A 12404-nucleotide genomic window follows, 5' to 3' on the forward strand; every position below is an offset into this window, starting at 1 on the left:
ATCTTCTACTTTTTCTTATTCTTTCTTTCTTTTTTTTAAGGAGTTTAAGTGACATGGAATAAAACCTGTTGCCATGGTTACAAAAACGTAGGTAAACATTCCTGGTATGAGCATGGGGATTGGGGTATATGATTTATTTTTGTCAAAAAGGAATCAGATGGCTCAGCCTCCTCCCCCCAGCCAAACTCAGCCTGGAAGGAGGATGAGGTTATCTCGTTTGAAAGCAAATAATAAAGAAATCGAAAGTCCTGAGATTGATTGTGAACATACTTTCTTAAAACTGTTCAGAGCGGGGATGTAGTCCTCAGAAATTACCATGGCATTGGCCCTGGATGGTGGGGGTGAGTGTGTGGTGGGCACTTTTCCTGAGGGAGAGGGTATGGCTCCTGGAAACTGTGTCCAAGGGTGTCAAACTCTTGGGACTTAACTGCTTAGCCTAGTTGGGGGTGGGGGTGGGTAGCCCTCTTTGTCCCACTGCCAGAGTTGAAAGGTGCTGGCACCATGGATAAGCTTTAAGGAGGAGGTAGAACCAATTGTGTCCCAACAGGGCTCAGGCCCTACACTAAACAATGGAAACACTTCCATTCTCTTGGCTCCCGATCCTATGGCCCCCATCTGGAGGTTGCCACCCACCAGCCTACCAGGCCCTAGCTAGCTCTGGAAGATTCACCACCCCTGCATGAGGCAGTGTCCAACTTCTCATCTCCACTGACACCAGATCTGGGAAGCTCATCCTGATGTGAGGAAAGAAATACGTGGCCACACACAGTCTGGAAACCTCATAATACCACTCTCCCAAGGGTGGGGTCCATATCCCCCACTGCTTTCATTCTTTGCCCCTTGTGGCTGCCAACAACCATTATCCCAATCCCCTTCCTCCCTCCTCCCATGCCTCCTGGGCATTGTCAGGAAAGGCTGACCCTAGAGATAAACACGTACTGTTGGAATGTGTTCAGATATCACTGCGGAACTATTTCTCTCAAGGGACAGGACCTTGCCTGACAGGCTGGCCCAGAGGTGCTGAGCAGAGACTGTGTGTGAACACTCTGGGATAGTGGAGGTGGGGAATTGGACTGAGGCCCAGCTATTCTTAAAAGAATCTAACTCATAGTTTTCATGACCTCACCCTCTGTCCATCTTAGAGGACTGGGCTACTCTACCCCTTGTAATTCCAATACCAGGAGGGACAGCAGACAGGACAAAGGGGTCTATGTGTTGGGAAAGACTCTCTATTCCAAAAGAAACATTAACTTTGGTTTTTAAAGAAAAGGCAATCACTTATAGTTAGGGGGTAGAATCAAAAACTCTAGTCACAAAAAGCTCCATGATTTAGCCAGGGATGGTGGTGCATGCCTGTAGTTCCAGTTACTTGGGAGGCTGCGGTGGGAAGATCATGTTAGCGCAGGAGTTAGAGGTTGTAATTAGCTATGATTATGCTACTGCACTCATCCTGAGTGACAGAGCAAGACTCTATCTCTGGAAAAAAAAAAAAACAAAAACAAAAGCTCTGTAAGCTTTGGGTGTCAAAGAGTGTCATTCTCCCTGTTCATAGACGGAGAAACTGATGCTCAAGAGCTTGGTCTGTATGGTGATGGCGTAGAATTTCCCACTCTCCAGGACAGCACTCTTTCTACTACTCTACTATGCAGAAAGCAGAAGGGATATGCCTGGAGGTGGACTGTCCAAATGATGAACGCCATTGAGGGAGTGAGTTGTGATGGCTCCACACCCACAGAATTGTGATTACTTTAACCCATTGTGCTAACTTACACCGCCACCTTAACTTCTTAACGACTGAGTTGTGCAGTTGCTAAAACTTTTTTGGGGGGAGGGGGAAGAAGGAGGTGCTGGAGGAAGAAATAGCTGTATGATATTTTGAGTAAACTTCATATAAGAATGCTCCCTGGAGTTTTCTCCTGAATAATTTAGTGAGAATTTTAAATGCAACATTACATTAGTCTAAAAAACAAACAGTCAGTCTATAGGCTGATACTTATTCCTATTTGGAATTATTTGCAGCTATAGGCTTGATGCTTATGGTATATAAGCACAGGTCTCATCTCTACTTGGATGAGAGCATTTTGCAAACATTTACTGGAAATGCAAATATTTTTCAACTACAAAGAATACCTAAAGAATGCCAGGACATAGCTAAGGGAAATATTCATGATATTTGCGCAAACTAATGCTGCTAGAAGGAAACTATACCAAGAAGGAAAGTGGCTTGCTCCCAGGATCCTCTGGAGACATTCTGCAACATCTGACTCCCCAGAGCCCCAGTGCTGGCTTCCCTGTAACCTTACCGTGGCATGTAACTGAGAGCAAAAGCTCATTTTATTACATACTACTTGGCCATCTCCACTAGCTGTAAGCAAGGACTAGGGTTGGGCAGCCTGCTGGGGAGAGACTTGTTAGCAAGAGGGAAAGGAAAGCTATCTACTCCTCCTGAGGCCATGGGGTAAGAAGAAAAAGAAGTCACATCTCAAGTTTAGCTTATTTGAATATTTGCTCCCACCAGGCTGGCTCTTAAGCCTTTTGTTGTTTTGCAGGGGCCAGAGAACTGTCCTATCCCTGGTCAGACATCATCCTGGAGTATGGTAGAAATTTCAGCCTGAAGACGCTGAGAGGAGCCAAGGGTGACAGCTGTTTCTGTGAGGGCTTTCGCTTCACCAGAGAAGCAGGATTCTCTCCCTGGGTATTTGGGGGGTGGGGGGTGGGGGAGGTGGTATAGGGTGGACAGTGACTACCAGCAGCAATAGTCTATACCAGTGATTTTCAACCTATGTGCTGCAGCACACTGATGTGCTGCAAAAATGTTTAAAGAATCATCAATTAAGTTTTCAAAAATTCCAAGCATAGTAAGTATATTCATTTTTTGGATTAACATAATTTAAGTGTGCTGTGGAAGTTTAACTACAGGTTCAAGTGTACCATGAGATAAGAAAGGTTGAAAAACATGTTCTATATAAAGAGAAAGCTTCAAATTCTCAGCGAGAAAAGGCATTGAGGCTGAGAAACACTGTCACCACCATTTGTTTATTTGTCATTAACAAATGAAGATACATACTGGAGAATAGGAGCTGAACATGCAAAGGAGTTTGGGTTTTATCATCCCCCTCCTCCCTGGCCTTGGACAGGTTTTCTTTGCTGTGATTATTCTCCATGAATCATCATCTGCAGAAAGTGACTGAGGCAATAGAGAGTGAATAATGACTCCCCCAAATAGTCTTTTGTGTCTCTGCCTGGAGGGTTTTGGAAATAACTTTCATCTCAAACTTTCTGACTTGGAGTCATAGAATTTTGGAGCTAAAAAGGACCTTATAGTTAATCAGGGCATGTGGCCTCATGGAAAGACCGGAAGAAGAGATATGTGGGTTTGAACCTCTGCTTTAAAAATAGTCCTAACCTAACATGCATTGAAGGCTTTCCTTCTGTTAGGCACTCATTTATTTTTTCCAAACCATGGGAGGTAAGTGCTAGTTCTCCATTCTGGGAAAGGGAAGATAGGAGACAGTAACTCTGAGACTTCACAGTAACTCACCTCAGGTCACACAGTGGGGTGTGCTGGGGCCATCCTGTAGAACTGGTCCTGTGTCCGGAACCGGCATCCTCTCAGTCATTCCACTTCCTTATCTCTTTGGACAAGAATTTAATTTTGCTGGGCCTCAATTTTCTCCTCTGTGATCTCTAAAGTTTAAAAAACCCTAATAATTTATATTTGCTGCCTGAGTATGTGATTTTATAAGTCAAAAAAAGGCGTAGCACAGACATGTTAAGGGATTCTAGGTCACCCAGGTTTCTAGGGACAGAATTGGCATAGGCACTGAGGCCCAGTGACCCCTGCCTGCCTCCAGGCAAAACCTCCTTCTCCTCCACCTCACTTTGGCAGGTGCTTCTAGAGGAATCCAATTCCTTGCCTTAGAGGAAACCTGTTCAAAGATTTCAGGTAGATTAGAAATGCTGGGTTTGGGAGTGGCCAGTCATAACACCAAAGATGAGTTCAGGAGTCTGGTGATTGTTGTCTGTCTACTGTCTTTTTTTGGACCATGAGTAGTGATCAAAACTCACATAGTAACCCCAGAGAAAGAAAGGGCACAATACCTTGTCTGGTGTGGCACAACTGTACTCTCTCCTCCTTGGTGGTGTTTCCAGTTGTTTGTCTCCAAGCAAATTTTACCACCTTGCGCCAGCTCTCTCACCCAGCTTCCTCATACAGTTCTCCTCCTCCCTTCTCCTTCCCCTGTCCTTGGCTCCTTCTGTCCAGAATCTGATCGTTAGCTGATATGCAGCCTGGGGTATGATGAGTAAGCTTTGGGAGGAGGCAGGGCCCAACAGGATCCCAGCTGTGCTCTGATAATCAGTGTTAACACCTCTACCAGCACCCCCATCTCAGAGTCCTTCCTACTGAAGAAGAGATTGGAAAGTGTGGATGTGTCAATAAACGCATCATTGGAGTGCATTTGAAATGAGAAGAGGGGCATCTTGGGTGAGGCATTACCTTATTCTGAAGATGCTCTGTATCCATGTACATGTGTGAGTGTGTGTGTGTGTCGCTCAGACACTCTGAAATGAGCTTGCACCCACTGGTGAGTGGAAAATTAGCTTTGGCAGGTGAGGAACTGGGTGACAGGTGAGGAAACCAGCAGGGTATCAGTGTTATCCTTCAACTATTGCTGTTTGCTGGTATTGCTAACAATCTCTCTCCCATCTCTACCCCTCCCCTGAACTGGAATTAGGCAGAGTGGAAGATATGGAAGGGCTTGGGCATGGGGGAGAGGAATATGAGGGGCATTAGAACAGCCTTGGGACCTTTGGAAGCTAGCCCTGTGCTTTGCAGGCAATTGCACTAGGCCAGTTGGGAATTGGCATTTTCCTGATGGCCCGTGAAGCAAGCTGTGTGGTTTACATTTCTAGTGGGTGGAAGACAAGATGGTGCTCTTGGGACTAAATCCTAGGAAATTCTGCCATATGGCACAACACAGGCAGCAGTGTATGCCAGGACTGGAAGACAGGAAACCTGGGTTCCTGGACCGACTCTAGATTGGCCTTGTATTGTCTAATTGCCTTGTTTTTTCTGACTATAAAGTGGGACAGACGATCCCACTGCTACCTGCCTGTTGTGAAGGTGAAGTATGCAAAGACCCTTTGAAATGTTGAGAGCCTTGTTCTAAATGGGAGGCCTGTCTGCAGAGGGAATTTGCCCAGCCTACGGGGAGGCAACAGTCTGCCTCTGCATCAGTTTCCACAGCCTGTGCTCAGACAGGTACTTGTGCATCTCGCATCCATAAATCTCATCTCCTATCTACAGTCAGCAAATAAGAAAAAGGGCAGGCTGATGCTCTGCTTCCGTCTGATTTTCTTACCGACACCCCCTCCCTTCCCCCTACCTGAGGCAATGATCATGCTGCCCTCCCTCATCTGCTCGGGGCCTGTCAGTTTAATTTAACAAGGTTTCGGGAGAGGTTTGATTTAATCAAACCAGTTGCTGTATCCATCCTGCTCAGAGGTCCCTGAGTGTCACCACTGAGGCTCAGATTAGACAGTGACAATTACTTCTTCTTCCCCAGCTATTGCCTCCCCTCCCTTTCTTTCCCTGGAGGGAACAAGAAGGCAGACCAATCTCCTGGGGCCTAAGAATAGATGCGGGAGGATCAAAGGAGGGAAATCAGGCTCTGGCCTGAGAAAGCCCCTCTCTGAGCCTTACATGGCCTTGTTTAAAGCTAAGCAAAGCCCAAGGGGTGGGGGAATAGAAAATGTGAGCAGAGCTGGCTTGCAAAAGCTCGAGGCTGCCTGAGGACAGAGCTGTGCTATCATCGATGGCCCTCAGAGATAAAACCAAACTCCCTTGTTCTCAGGAAACTGGGGTGGAGGGTGGTAAAGGGAGTTCGGCAGCTGTATGCTCCATCCCTGGGTCCCTAGCATTTATTTCCAGGTTCTCAGCCTGGACTCCGGAGACTCTGGAGAATGACAACAGCAAGGTGAAGCCTCCTCCGAGATCTCGTGGCTCTGTTCTTGGTATAGAAGCAGCAGTGACAGGAGGAGCTGCCACCTGAGTCAGGGGTTCGAGGGCTGCTATGTAGGTGTGAGGTAACTGTGGGGTGTACGTGTCAATATCAGTAGCTGGAGGGAAAGGCTAGGGGGTCTCTGGTGCAGAAACCCGAGGGCTTAGGGAGTTTAGAATTTCAGACCAAATCTCCTTTCTTGCTATTTAACTTCCATTTCTCTCCCTTTTTAGGAAGTGGGTGCTCAGCACTTCTTGTTCTCTTTGAGGAGCTCACTGATGAGCTTAGGGTGATGGGGATCCTTCTTCCTTTTGCTTATTTGTGTCATATTCTTCCAAGGGCCAGGCCAATGACAGGTGCACCCGTCCCAGGGTCCCTTTCAGTCCCCTCCCTGCCATTTGTCTCTCACCCAGATATCCAGCAGACACCACCATCCACAAGAGCTGCATATGATTAGCAGAAACCCTTCCTGACAGCTCCTGAGAATCCCTCCCGAGAATCCCTCAAATGCATATTCTATTGAGTGCATCTCATTGCTGCTGACAGCTGCTTTATCAATTAAATTCCATGTTCCCCATCTTCAGAAAAGCCATGAACCTCCCTACCTAATAAATCACAGGCCCCCAGTTATTGTTAAGTGTCCCATCAGTCTCTAATAAACTCCCTGCCAAAAGGGGCAGGTTATTTATTATGCTGCCTGGACAAGAATGAATTGGGCCCCTTTCTCACAAGGAGAAGAGCGAACTGCTGCCTTCCTCCCTAAAGACTGAGGCAGTGGTGTTAAATGGGGCAATTAATCAACGTGGGCTGTGGGCAGAGGGGAGTCTGGTCTGGAGCATGAGGGAGGATCACTAGGCTTCTTTTCCAAAAGCCAGCCTGGCAAACTCCCGTGGCAGAAGGTGGCTGTGCAGAGCATAGGGGCTCAGGCCTTTGCTACTTCTCCCTCTCTCCTAATTCCTGTCTGAAAAAAATACCTAAGATAACCCCATAAGCCAGGGGGCACATGTAAAAATGGCTATTCTCCATGTAGGGAGGTAGCCTAATAAGATTGAGTAGGGTTGGGAAATGATAAATTCTATCCAGAAGGGCAGATGTTGTTTCTTGATAAACTTGATACAATTTAAGTTTGGGGATGGCACCAGTCCACTGAACAGATGCACTGAGAAACACAGCAATGAAAGTACCCCAGTCTAGGGAAAGGGACTCGGAAACACAGGTTCAATCGTGGGTTGCTGGATAAATGGTGTGTACACAGGGGTAGCCCTGGTGCTTGGAAAGCAGTATACCAACACCTAAAGTCCCAGGAGCAATTAGGTGTAAGAAACAGTGTGAAAAGTGGGCCTTGCCATTACCTGTCTCAAATTAAAACGCAAATTTAGGTGACGCTCCAAGGTCAGCAAATTAAGATCCAAACTTCTCTGTTTTTTTAAATCAAGGCCCACTCCACACTGCCAGCTGTATTTCTCTTTATCACCAAATAACACTACACCATTTGGAAGAACATAACATGCTCATCTTACATTCCTTATGGTGGCAGCAAGGTGCTCCATCACGTGAGGTCACTGAACCTCTGCATCCTCATCCCGTGGTGATTGCCGCCATACTTGACTCCACTCACACTAAAGCACTTAGCTTCTCTGAACTCCTATGGGCTTTCATACTTCCACGCCTCTACACAAACTGTTCCCTTTGCCCAGAATATCTTTCTGAGACGTGTCTGCCTGCTCTCCATCCACCCCCACTGCCGGATGAACTCCTTATTCATCCGTCAGGATAAGCTCAAAATATCAGCCCCCACTGCTTTACAGGAGTTGAGTTTTGTCTCCTGGTGCCACTATCTTGGCAGAAGTGCTGGACTCCAGCAATTAGGTAAAGAATGGTCTTGGACTTGCAGTTTTTCTCACAATTCCATACATACTTTAAGCCACTTTGGTTTGGGGTGGGGATGAGAAGGGGATAGAGAAGAAAGCTATTGCTCTCTGAATACCAAAAGCTGTTTTCTTTGATTTCTCAGAAGTTCTCGCTCTCTCCCACATGACGCCACACTTTGAACAACTAAGGCTCTGAAAAATGTCAGTACTGCATATGATTTTACACCAGCTTGTGCTACTTGCATATTTCATGCTTGATCATTTCCCCAGATGGGCTGTCAACTCTTTTAGGACAGGCTTAGACAGAGACTGGGCTTTGCTGTCAAACAGATCTGAGTTCCAATCCCATTTGTGAGCTCTGAGACTTTGAGCACATTACTTATTCTTCCTCTGAGGAGTTATTTGAGAGCAGCAACTTCTTAAGCTTCAGGTATGTAGAAGGCTTTTAGGATAAGGTCCACAGACACTAGCCTGGCCTATAGCTCATCTCCTGCCTCATCAAAGCTCACTCTCTCATTTGTGTTCTAAACGCTCTTGAAATGTGCTGTGGTTTTCCTCATCTCCCACCCCCCCATTTTCACCTCCTCTGTCTTAGGCTGACTTCTATTCATTCTTCAGATCTTAGCTTAGCTTTCACTAATTTGGGAAGATGTGGCAGAGATTGTTAGTTACCTCCAATGCTCTTTCCCCCTTCTTCCATAGTAATAGATCTCTCTCAGCAGCGTTTAGCTAGGCATATGATGGTCCAGAAAGATAACTACACTTTCCAGATTTCCTTGCAGGTAGGTATGATTTTATGGCTAAGTTCTAGCCAATGAAATGCCAGACAGGAGTATATCAGCTTTAGAGAACATTTCTTAAAAGGACTGTTGGCATGATAACATTTCCCATTCTATTTTTTTTTCTTTTTGGGGGGACAAGGTCTCTCTCTGCCACCCAAGCTGGAATGCAGTGGCATGATCCTAGCTCACTGTAGGCTTGAACTGCTGGGCTCAAGTGATCCCTGTCTCAGACTCCCACGTAGCTAGGACTACAGACACATGCCACCTTGCCTGGCTAATTAAATATATATAAATGTGTGTATATAGCACTGGTGTTTGGAAACCAGTGTACCAACACCTGAAGTCCCAGGAGCAATTAGGTGTGTGTGTGTGAGATAGATAGATAGATAGATAGATAGATAGATAGATAATGGGGCCATACTATGTTGCCCAAGCTGGTCTTAAATTCCTGGGCTCAGGGGATCTTTCTGTCTCAGCTTCCCAAAGTGTTAGGATTATAGGTGTGAGCCACTGTGCCAGTTCTCTCCTTTCTATTTTGAATATTTCTCCTTTCCGCTGGCTGGGATGCAGACATGATGGCTGAAGCTAAAGCAACCATTTGGAGACCAATACAGAAGCCTGGATACCTGGGAATTTTATGAACCAGACTGTTATATCAGTCCTACTTCCAGAATTCTCCATAGAGCAAAATAAACTTTTGTCTTGGGAAAGTAAACTTCTATTTTTAGATCTTATTTGCAATCAAATCTAATCCTGACTGCTATACCTTTCCGGGCAGCCCACATGTGGGCTAGCTGTCCCTCCTTGACTTCAGAAGCACCTGGCACTTTACAGTGAATGAGTCCACCTGTTTGTGTGCATCTTTCTCCATGAGTACAGAGGCTCTGTTTATTCTCTGTTCCATTTTTGCATCTCTAGCATTTGGCTGATTTACGGTAGGTGTTAAGAAGATTTTTGTTTAAGGAATGGATAGAGATATTTGAGTACTGAATGCCAATAACAACATTATCTACTTTTTCTTGCTTTGGGGGCCAAATAATGAGTTCTCTTCTTTCCATATCCCACTGACACTTACACGGAAGGTGGGCCACCTTATACCATGCCTTCATTTACATTGTTTTCCTTCCCTCTGAGCTCAGAAGCCTCCACTGCAAAATGACTGGACAGGATCATTTGATTTCATCATCCACTGTCAGTTAAGTTTCACTCTCAATTCTTCAGTTCACAGGACTCTCTCCCCAACTCCAGCTCCCTGGAAAGGGTTTCCTGGTAGATGGAACAGTATAAACAAAGGCACTGAGGTGTTACAAGCCATGGAGTATTAAGGAGTTGGTGTTTTGGTCTGGTTGGAGGAGGTAGGTGGGCTGCACTGCCAAAGAGGCAGGGTCTCCTTGTGATTTATCCTGGTGAAGGCCCGCAGGCAGACATGATCCAGACGATTTCTGTATGTGTTACTTTCACTTCTTACCTATTTACTAAATCATCTCTTGCCTTTGTGTTTTATCTTTATAGCACTAAAAATTATGGTCAATAATATTATTATAATTTTTAACTAATTAGGAAAAAAATTTATTTATTTGTGTTTTTAGCCACAGCAATACAATTTTTATTTTTATTTTTTTGGGGGACAGACTCTCACTATGTCGCTCTCAGTAGAGTGCTGTGGCATCACAGCTCACAGCAACCTCAAACTCTTGGGCTTAAGTGATTCTCTTGCCTCAGCCTCCCAAGTAGCTGGGACGACAGGCGCTTGTCACAAGTCTCCCAGATATTGTTTTTTGTTGTAGTTGTCATTGTTGTTTAGCAGGCCTGGGCTGGGTTAGAACCTGCCAGCCCTGGTGTATGTGGCTGGCGCCCTGAGCTATGGGTGCCAAGCCATAGCAATACAATTTAATCCCAACAATATTACTGTAATATTTTTGCCTATAATATATTATAAACAACAAATGCAATAACAGAATGCCTACAAAACTACAAATGCTCTTTTCTGGAAAAGTAATCTTTTTTGTTTTCTTGGGATGAATGCAGGGTACTTCAGCAGTGTAGGGGATAAGTCCTATAAGAACCACTGCTATGCGCAAGACGACCCAGGAGAGATTTTTCAGCAAGATGTCAGCCATTCAATGTTTATTAGGTCCACCAATTGCCTGGTGCTGGGCTGGGGAGCCTAGGATGACAAAATTCCTGTCCTTTAGACGCTCATAGTTTATTTAGTGTGAGATACAGACACATAAATAAGCAAATACTACATGATAAGAGCTAGAATGGAATTTTTTACAGCATGAAGTGGGACCTTAGGACAGGAAATAAAGAGGATGTAAAAAGGAACAGGATCTGAACTTAGCCCCAAACTAATAAGACGTTCACTTAAGAAAAATCACTGTAGCACCAACAGGGTACTGGGCTGGGACAGAGAAGAAATTCTGGGCAGGGAAACTGTTCAGGAGGTTTTTGCAATAGTTAAGATGACAAAGGGACCTAAAATAGGGCAAATGCTATGGAGGCTGATGAAGAGAAATGGATGAAATAATTGGAGGCAAAATTACCTGCACTCAGTAAATTGTTATAAAAGGGGGAAGGACAGAAGTTGGAGCCAAGAATTTCCAAGTTGATCTGAGGATTAGGTGGGCAAATAAGGGTGGGGTTACCAAGAGGGACCTTATTTTTATTTATTTATTCATTTATTTACTTATGACAGAGTCTCATTCTGTTGCCCTGGGTAGAGTGCTGTGGTGTCATAGCTAACAGCAAACTCAAACCCTTGGGCTCAAGCAATCCTCTTGCCTTAGCCTTCTAAAGTCCTTAGCTGGGACTACAGGAGCGCACCACTACACCCCACTAGTTTTTCTATTTTTAGTAGAGACAGGGTCTTGCTCTTGCTCAGGCTGGTCTAGAACTCCTAAGCTCAAGCAATCCACCCTCCTCCGCCTCCCAGGGTGCTAGGATAACAGGCATGAACCATGAGGGGCCACTTGGAACCTTTAGTTCCATCTCATTCCCTCCTCAGTCGCCCTTCCTTCTTAAGGACAGTTGGCATTTTGTAAATTTTTCCATTTTTTTTTTTTTTTTGACAAGAGTCTCAAGCTGTCGCCCTGGGTAGAGTGCTGTGGTATCACAGCTCACAGCAATCTCCAACTCTTAGACTTAAGCAATTCTCTTGCTTCAGCCTCCCAAGTAGCTGGGACAACAGGTGCCCACCACAACACTGGGCTACTTTTTTTTGGTTGCAGTTGTCACTGTTTCTTAGCAGGCCTGGGCTGGGTTCGAACCCGCCACCCTAGGTGTATGTGGCCAGCACCCTGCCAACTGAGCCACAGGTGCCGCTGCATTTTGTAAATTTCTAAGCAAAATTATCTTTAGGACCACCTTCCAGGGGGATTACTGTGTCAAAGCCATTCCATACATTATATGGAATCCAGACTATCAATCATGGTGTGTATGTTTGGGCGTAAATGGGGTAGGGGACAATCAATAACCAGGATTATAATTTGAGGGCAAAGTTGGGACTGGATACAGAATATCTTTATATTTGAATTTAGGAACAAGATTGGGTTCCAGAAAAAATATTTATATTCTGCATTATAAGCAGGACTTCCTTATAGGAGCTCAATCATTTGATACATATTGAGCATTTCCTATGTGTCAGACTGTATTTTATCTATTAATAATAGAACAGAGAACAAGGCAGAACAGGACCCTGCCCTCACAGAGTGGGGAGAAAGACGACAGACAAACATAATTTCAGGTAG

This window comes from Nycticebus coucang, chromosome 5 (genome assembly GCF_027406575.1).
Source record: "Nycticebus coucang isolate mNycCou1 chromosome 5, mNycCou1.pri, whole genome shotgun sequence".
NCBI lineage: Eukaryota > Metazoa > Chordata > Mammalia > Primates > Lorisidae > Nycticebus > Nycticebus coucang.